The following is a 7,347-nucleotide window of genomic DNA, read 5'->3' as shown; positions in this document are numbered from 1 at the left end:
CCCTTGTCGTACTGAGTTGTTGTTCATACGGCCACTTTTGTTGTTGTTGTTGTTGTTGTTGTTGTTGTTGTTGTTGTTGTTGTTGTTGTTGTTGTTGTTGTTGTTGTTGTTGTTGATGTTTACAAAAAAAATTGTTATTGTTGTTGTCGTTTATGATAATGTCTTTGTTGTTGTCGTTGTTGTTGTTGGTGGTGTTGGTGATGCTGCTGCTGCTGCTGCAGCTAATCACCCAGAACACAAGTTGCGACACGTAAATGCGTCATTATGTTTAGAGAAAAAATGCATAACATTGAATGTGCGCACATGTACTTAAACTTAAATTGCTGATGGATTTCTTCGTAAAGTTCTGTTTTTGTAGGCCTAAGCAGGCAGTTTTATGACGCCGCATTTTGTAGCAGGCCCGTCCCTCAACGCCTGATGCAACAGGTGCGTGCTCCTGGTTTCACCAACACGTTTTGGGGAACATACAGTGTATTTGTTCGCACTCTGTGAAATAATATCACCTTCTCTTTTGTGTGTGCAGCCTGTGATTAGTTTCTCCCGCTGCGGTCGTGTCGGAAACTGGTTTGAATCAACCATGCTTGTAGTTGCGTTCTCTCCTCGTGTGTGTGTGTGTGTGTGTGTGTGTGTGTGTGTGTGTGTGTGTGTGTGTGTGTGTGTGTTTGTGTGTGTGTGTGTGTTTGTTTGTTTGTGTGTGTGTTTTTGTGCGCGCGCGCGTGTGTGTGTGTGTGTGTGTGTGTGTGTGTGTGTGTGTATGTGTGTGTTTCGGATATTGTCCTGACACCCTTCCCCTGGGTGCTATTTACCAGTGCTCAAAACAAGTACGTACTTCTTGAACTTTACACTATGAGTCTATGTGAAGATCAGCCGTTTGATAAACGGTCCTGGGGGAGTCTAGTGAAGTCCATCACCTTGTGAAAGTACTTGACAGAATATTTGTCACCAGTGGATATTTTCAAAGAAATCGGTTTTTACCAACGTTCTTTTCTTTGTAAGACAAGGACGTAATTCTTCGTTTTACCCTTCACCGTGCTTCGTGGGTCGTGGACGACCCAGAGTCTCACAAAATCGTCTTTATCTCTGAAACTATTTGGAATTTTTAATTGAGACTTCATGTAATCTGAACTAAACATTTCCGGACCCAATTAGAGTTACGCTGTTTATCCTTATTCGGATGGCGTGGGTCTCGTACGACCCATACTCTGCAAAGAGGCGGCAAAACGTTTATTCCTATTCGGATGGCGTGGGTCGTGTACGACCCATACTTTTTACGTTGAATCCTTCTTTGGAAAGTACGGGTCGTACACGACCCACATCATCCGGACTGTGTCGTCTAAAGCGTGATCCGGTGAAGGTTAAGGCGGTCCTTTCTTGAGCCCGAAGTCTTTTTACCGAAAACTTAGGTCTAAATTAAAGGCAAAGTAAGTCTCCCGTAAACCATCACAGATACTGTCAGGCTTTTACACACAGTACAAACACCCTTTCATTTAAACACTCACCGCTTGAGAACATCCTAGGTGCCCTCCGTGAAGAGCGAGCGAGAGAGAGAGAGTATGGGGCTTAACGTCCTCCCAGGTAACTAGGGACCTATAATGGGACATGATTTTTTATACGATATTAAAAAGGGGGGCGTAATGGGGGGCGGGGGAGGAAGAGCGATCAATTTTCAAAGAATCTATATTTGCGTGGTTTATCTTACCCCTGAGCCATCGTGAACCCGTGTGATCCAGTTTCCCTTTTTCACAATGTAGTCGTCAGTTTGTAATTCGCTGTGAGCTTATCTGCAATAGCACGTTATTATGTACCTCTGACTATGCACGAAACAAACGGCTGTGGTTCGACAAGAACTCCAGCGATGGCTTTTGACTGTTCAGAGGAACTGGCGATAGGCATAAACCGTCGTCTGCTACGAGAACCACGACCTTGCGTGACTCTGCTTCCGGGCTTTTCTTTTTTCAAACTTTCAAAACTTCGAATCGTACTGATCTTGTCTTGATGAAAAAAGAATTCTTTTATGATTTAAGAATGTTTGTGTAACAAGCTGTCAATTTATTATTTAGATTTTAAAAGTTAGGTCTAGCCCCAAAACGCACCATGGTCCGATTTTGTCATCAGACAATCCGCAAAATTAATTCTTTGAAAATTGCTCGCTCTTTACGTAGGGCACCTAGGATGTTCCCGTTCGGTGAGCGTTCAAATGGAAGGGTATTTGTACTGTGTGTAAAAGCCTGACACTATTCGTGCGGCCAGCTTCGCGAAGTATACTTTTCCAAGTAGTTAAAGTTAAAGACAGGCTGTGCGAAGTTAAGTTAGTTTTATCATATCTCACAACTCCTTTGTGACAACGGGAAAAAATGACCGTCTAAAAATGTGTCAGTTTAAAGGAAAAGTCCAAGGTTTAGGGTCACTTTTGATATGTTGACCCTCTTAATTCATCAACCACAAATGCGTGTGTAAAAATGAACACAGAAATCCAAAAAGTATACTTTGACTCGTTTTTTGGTTGTTCTGAATCGTTCCATCGCGCGCGCAGTCTTGGCTCATGACCTTGTGCACATACGTGTGCTACGTCACGAGCCTTGAACAACAAACATGGCCGGCTCAAGCAGTGAGGAAGACAAGTGGAATACGGACCGGTTTTCAGCCAGCCTGAGGTTTTAGCGTGCCCGTTTGAGCCTCTTCGTCGTCAAAATGCTGGCGAGGCCACAAGGAACTGCTTGAAACAGAGCCAGCATAAGCGGCAATACGAAATGGTATGTGATTCTCTTTGTTGTGATGTTGACACACTACTAGTCCGTAGTCGCTACCTCTTGCATGCTAGATCGAAGTCAGGTGTGTTTTTCACAGATCAGTTGATGTGCTTCCACAGATCTGTAAGCATGTAAAGATCATTGATTTATGCTATTATTTCAGGCATCTGGTGTTGTTTATTTTCCTATCTTTAATCAAGGATTTCGTCCTTGAACTGCCCAGTTTAGAATAAATGTTTCCACAGTGATGTTCACACGCGACTATCCTTATTTTCGCTTGGAATTCTGAGTACTTTTTCAGTCACACAACAAAACATGTAGACAGCAAGTTAACATTGCGCAAAGTCTGTTTCTTGCGGACAAAACTGCAATTATCCTGGTATTTTTATTTGCGACAGTAAGACACTACATGACATCGACACCACTAAACAGTGAAACTTTTTTGAAATGGCGGTGGGCTGCTTTCATGTGCTAATACTAATAGTGATCCTGACATTTTTCTTGCGAAACGGTCAAAGGGAAGTAATACATGAATTTAGTTTTTTAAACGAGCACACGTGATTTCCGATCTCAAACTAGATCTGAAATCATAAGATTTTCTGAGCAGTGGCGAAACGCTGATGGCGAGTGATATCGCAAGCCGTTTTGGAAGCAAATAAGCACTGTCAGACATATGCTGAAACACGATTACAGCAGTTCAAACCTTTTGATCATTGATTTTTAGGAGTACGCAATGTCGGACAGTCACACTACAAAAAGACAATGCGTTAGTGCATAGATCGGTATTCTCAAACGTCACGAACAGACAGTACGTTGCTACTATATTATTTTACTGTATTAACAAAACCTCACAGTCCCATTAAAAATGTGTGGTGTGTGCCGAAAAGCAACCATATGAGATTCAGTCAGTGGGACCCTGAATCTACCTGGGGTTAAATCGGGTTATTGACTCTCATTGCATGAATTTTTAAACTGTACCACTGTTCGTGTTGTTTTTGTGATCCAGTGCAATTTCTGTGTATACCTTAGAATCTCAAGGTAATTTTTGAACGGGGCATACAGATGATACATGTTGCCATGATCACAGAGTGATACGTGTATTTTGCTTATCAGGTGTCAGTGCAGAAACTCCAAGAGGGAACGAAATTCAAATACAATGTATCTGGAAAACCTGGATGAGGAGATAGACAGCCTAACAGCACATCCTCCTATGTTTGCTCGGACATCTACTACCTTCAAACTGCATACTATGCGTACACACAGGAATATGGACGACTCAACATTGATCAAAATGGGTAAGTAACACAACACAAACAGATGATTTCCATTATGATAGATTTATTTATCTGAAAGTAAAATTGACAACAGAGTGTACAATTTGTTTTCAAATACAAAAATATCACATTGGGTTAAAAAAAAACACCATCATATATCATTAAAACTATTCTTTATTTCTAAACACATACATATCAGCATAGTTTATTCATGTAAACATCCTCATTTCGGTTCCCAGTCTATCTGAAATCAAGGTAAGATATATGCCCCAAAAAATAGCGATCACACAGTGCTTTAGCATGAATGTGAAAACCTGCTCTACGTCACATAGACACAGCGTGTCTTATGATTCTATCCATCCTCTCCAAACAAACACGTACACGTTTTCTCTGGTACGAATGTCTTAAAAGCTCAAACTAAGCTGCTGTTTTATTCTGTCTTGCTTTGCAGGAAATACAGGCACGTCGCTTACCCATAACAGGCAGCTGGTGCGCTAGCGAGTGGGGTTTCTCGGCAGAAGCATCAGAGTACCATTACCAACCTGTGCAGTCAAAACAATCAGAAATACTTTCCCAAACGGATGAAGAGTGGGGTTCAAACTCCCTGAGCTACAGAAGGCTGAAATATACTTTTACAAATCGTGTGACTGTGTTGAACAGATTCCTGCATGGTTTGAAGATGATACTGGGTTGTCACGTGGTCCGGTACATGGTTCACATTCTGCAACATTTTGTTCCAGACTTTTTCCTGCATCAGGTAGTCAGTCCATGAGCCGGTCAGCATAGCCTGTGTCCAGTATTGTCCGTTTGCCTGAAACATGGTTGTTTGGAAGTAACTAACGATCTCTGCACACATTTTAACATGTGAATAAGAACAGAAAAAGTTTGTCAAAAGTATACATAGTTTAATTTGCATTTACTTCAAGGCCAGACTTTCTTCTCGTTCATTATTTCTTCATAAAGATTCTGAAAATTAACAAAATGTTTCCCCCTATCAAGGCCTCCTAACTTTTTTTTTAAATGCAGGTCGGTTTGTTGTCATCTGTGCATTACTACCTCTTGCCACCCGTGCGGTCATTGCCACCAGGTATCTCAACAATCAAACCGTCTATACAGGCTTAAAGGGACGTCCTTTTTCAAAACAGGATTGCTCACTACACAGATCTGCGAAGACTTTTACAGAAAAAACATCTCTTGACTTGAACATATACCAGGAATAAACATCCTGACTGGTTTTTGGAGCTGCCGGGATTTTTTAGGGAATGTTTTACACGTGTGGCGTTAAAGAAATTAATTCATAAAATTCTACATTCCCAAAGAGAGTACCCATACAGAGTGTTCAGTTCTGGTATTTTTCAAAACGGAAGGATGGCCATATCCCATGTAAAAGCCTGGTAAGATTTGAGATTTTGAACTCAATCGTTTACACGGGAAGGGCTGTCCATTTAAGAGGACGCATCCATGCCTGGATGAGAAATACACTGATAACACAGAAAAAGCACGAGTTTAACCTGCATATTCACAAAACTGGTTCAGAGGCCCGGTAAAGGGAACACATGTTAGTTATTTTAAGAGAACATCACGAAGACCTAATTATTAAATTAAAGCCTTTCTGCACGAATGTACATCTTCTATGAATTATATTCTAAAACGCCACATGTGTAATTCATTCCACACACAAAATCCAGCTCCAAGAAGCAGTGAGGCTGTTGATTATTGGTATGTGTTCAAGTCGACAGATGATTTTTCCTGTGTAAACTGAGCCTTGGCAGATCTGATATAGTGAGCAAAGACCTGCATTTTTTTTAAACGTGCTCAGAGGCCTTGAAATGGTTAAGCATTTTGTTTATTTCAAGTAGTCTTTATGAAGAAAAAATTAACAATAAGGAAGGCAAATGGGTTGAAATGCAAATTAGATTCCTTTTGACGAACTTTTTATGTTCTTCTTCACGTGTTACATTATGCGTACGTAGATCGCAAGATATTTTCGAAAAAAATTCATAGATAAGCCAATCTGCAAACGGACACAAATTCACAATATTTATGAAGCCAATAAATTTGACTCAAGAACAAAGCTTATGTGTTTGAGGTGATGTGCATGGGTATGAATGTTGAATGAGTCCGTCAAAGATACCCTCCATGTCGCCTTTATACAGTGGAACCTACCATTAAAATTATACCACCTTAAATTACCTTGCTCTTTCATGCAACTCTTGCTGTCTACCATAAAGACCATCAGGTCAACAACATACTCGTGAATGTTTTGTTTTGGTCTACAATTACAAATTTCAGAAAATACCCTTTTTTTATATTCTTTATTCGGAAGCATACTAACTTTATTTGAAACTACTTCGACAGATATAGTTTTGCAGGTTGACGGGAGGTGAGTTACGAAAGAAATTCAATCCATATGTCGCTCAGCACAGAAAGCATAAACGATTAACATGAGTAGAAATGAACTTGTACTTGTTTTCATAATGTATTATTTGGATGGTATCTGTCAAAGACTCTTTCTCGTTTTTTTGCAAAGCTAGAATAAGGCACTAATTTTCAAAACAAAACAAAAATCTTACGATGAATGGCACGTTGGTTTTCTCCTGTGGTGATTCTGGACGGTAGGAACAGGACTGGTCAACAGTTGCGTTGTGATCACGGAGAACCGGGAAATCTGGAATGGTCACGGTGTCAGTGTCTAGTGACCTGTTCTGACCAGTGGCCGTGAGTGATGATGAAAGGTCTGGAAGTAAAAGAAGAGAGAAAATGAGTGTGAGTATAAATCAATTCGAAAGTATGCTTCTGATCTATACAGTACACTGAACATTTAGACACCCTCTGGAAGTCGTCTGGATGTGTATCCATGTTGTAGCAATTAGACTGGTTTTGCGTCTCTCAGTCAATGCAGAAAGATTAATTCCCTGCACAATTCGTAATCTTCTTGTCTCTAGCATGCAGGTGTCTGTTTACCTTACCGGTTGCACATCCACCAAAAGTTTAGATCTGGTAAAAATAGCATTAAACCATGATTCCAGCAAACGCTGCCAATTTCATGAATTGATATCAGGGGATAGTTTGCGACTGAATAGAATAGATAACGTGACACACGCATTGTCTTACGTGTCCACAACCCTGACTACTTTTTACTCTTACTCTTAGCTCAGCTCAGACCGTTCTGTAAGTTGTAACTCTGTAGATCTAGCCTGTGGCGTATTCGCTGCGCAGCAAAACAATGTTTACGTATGCATGAAAATAAAAGCATGTACTCTGACCTTCAACGCATTCCTTCTTGTGAGATAATCCGCTGTTCGTATGTCGCCTCGGAGTTT

At 40.7% G+C, this 7,347-nt stretch overlaps 1 long non-coding RNA gene across 1 annotated transcript; it reads left to right on the top strand.

Annotated features, from left to right (window-relative positions):
* The first annotated feature begins 2,381 nt into the window (after positions 1–2,381).
* Positions 2,382–6,099, top strand: LOC138981826 (uncharacterized). Its single transcript, XR_011460720.1, has 3 exons — positions 2,382–2,753; positions 3,864–4,045; positions 4,476–6,099. It is a non-coding gene; the product is annotated as an uncharacterized lncRNA (long non-coding RNA).
* Positions 6,100–7,347: the final 1,248 nt, after the last annotated feature.

Source organism: Littorina saxatilis, linkage group LG12 (assembly GCF_037325665.1).
Source record: "Littorina saxatilis isolate snail1 linkage group LG12, US_GU_Lsax_2.0, whole genome shotgun sequence".
Lineage (NCBI taxonomy): Eukaryota > Metazoa > Mollusca > Gastropoda > Littorinimorpha > Littorinidae > Littorina > Littorina saxatilis.
The sequence above is the reverse complement of the archived record's forward strand: the minus strand, read 5'-3'. Positions and strand labels throughout refer to the sequence as shown.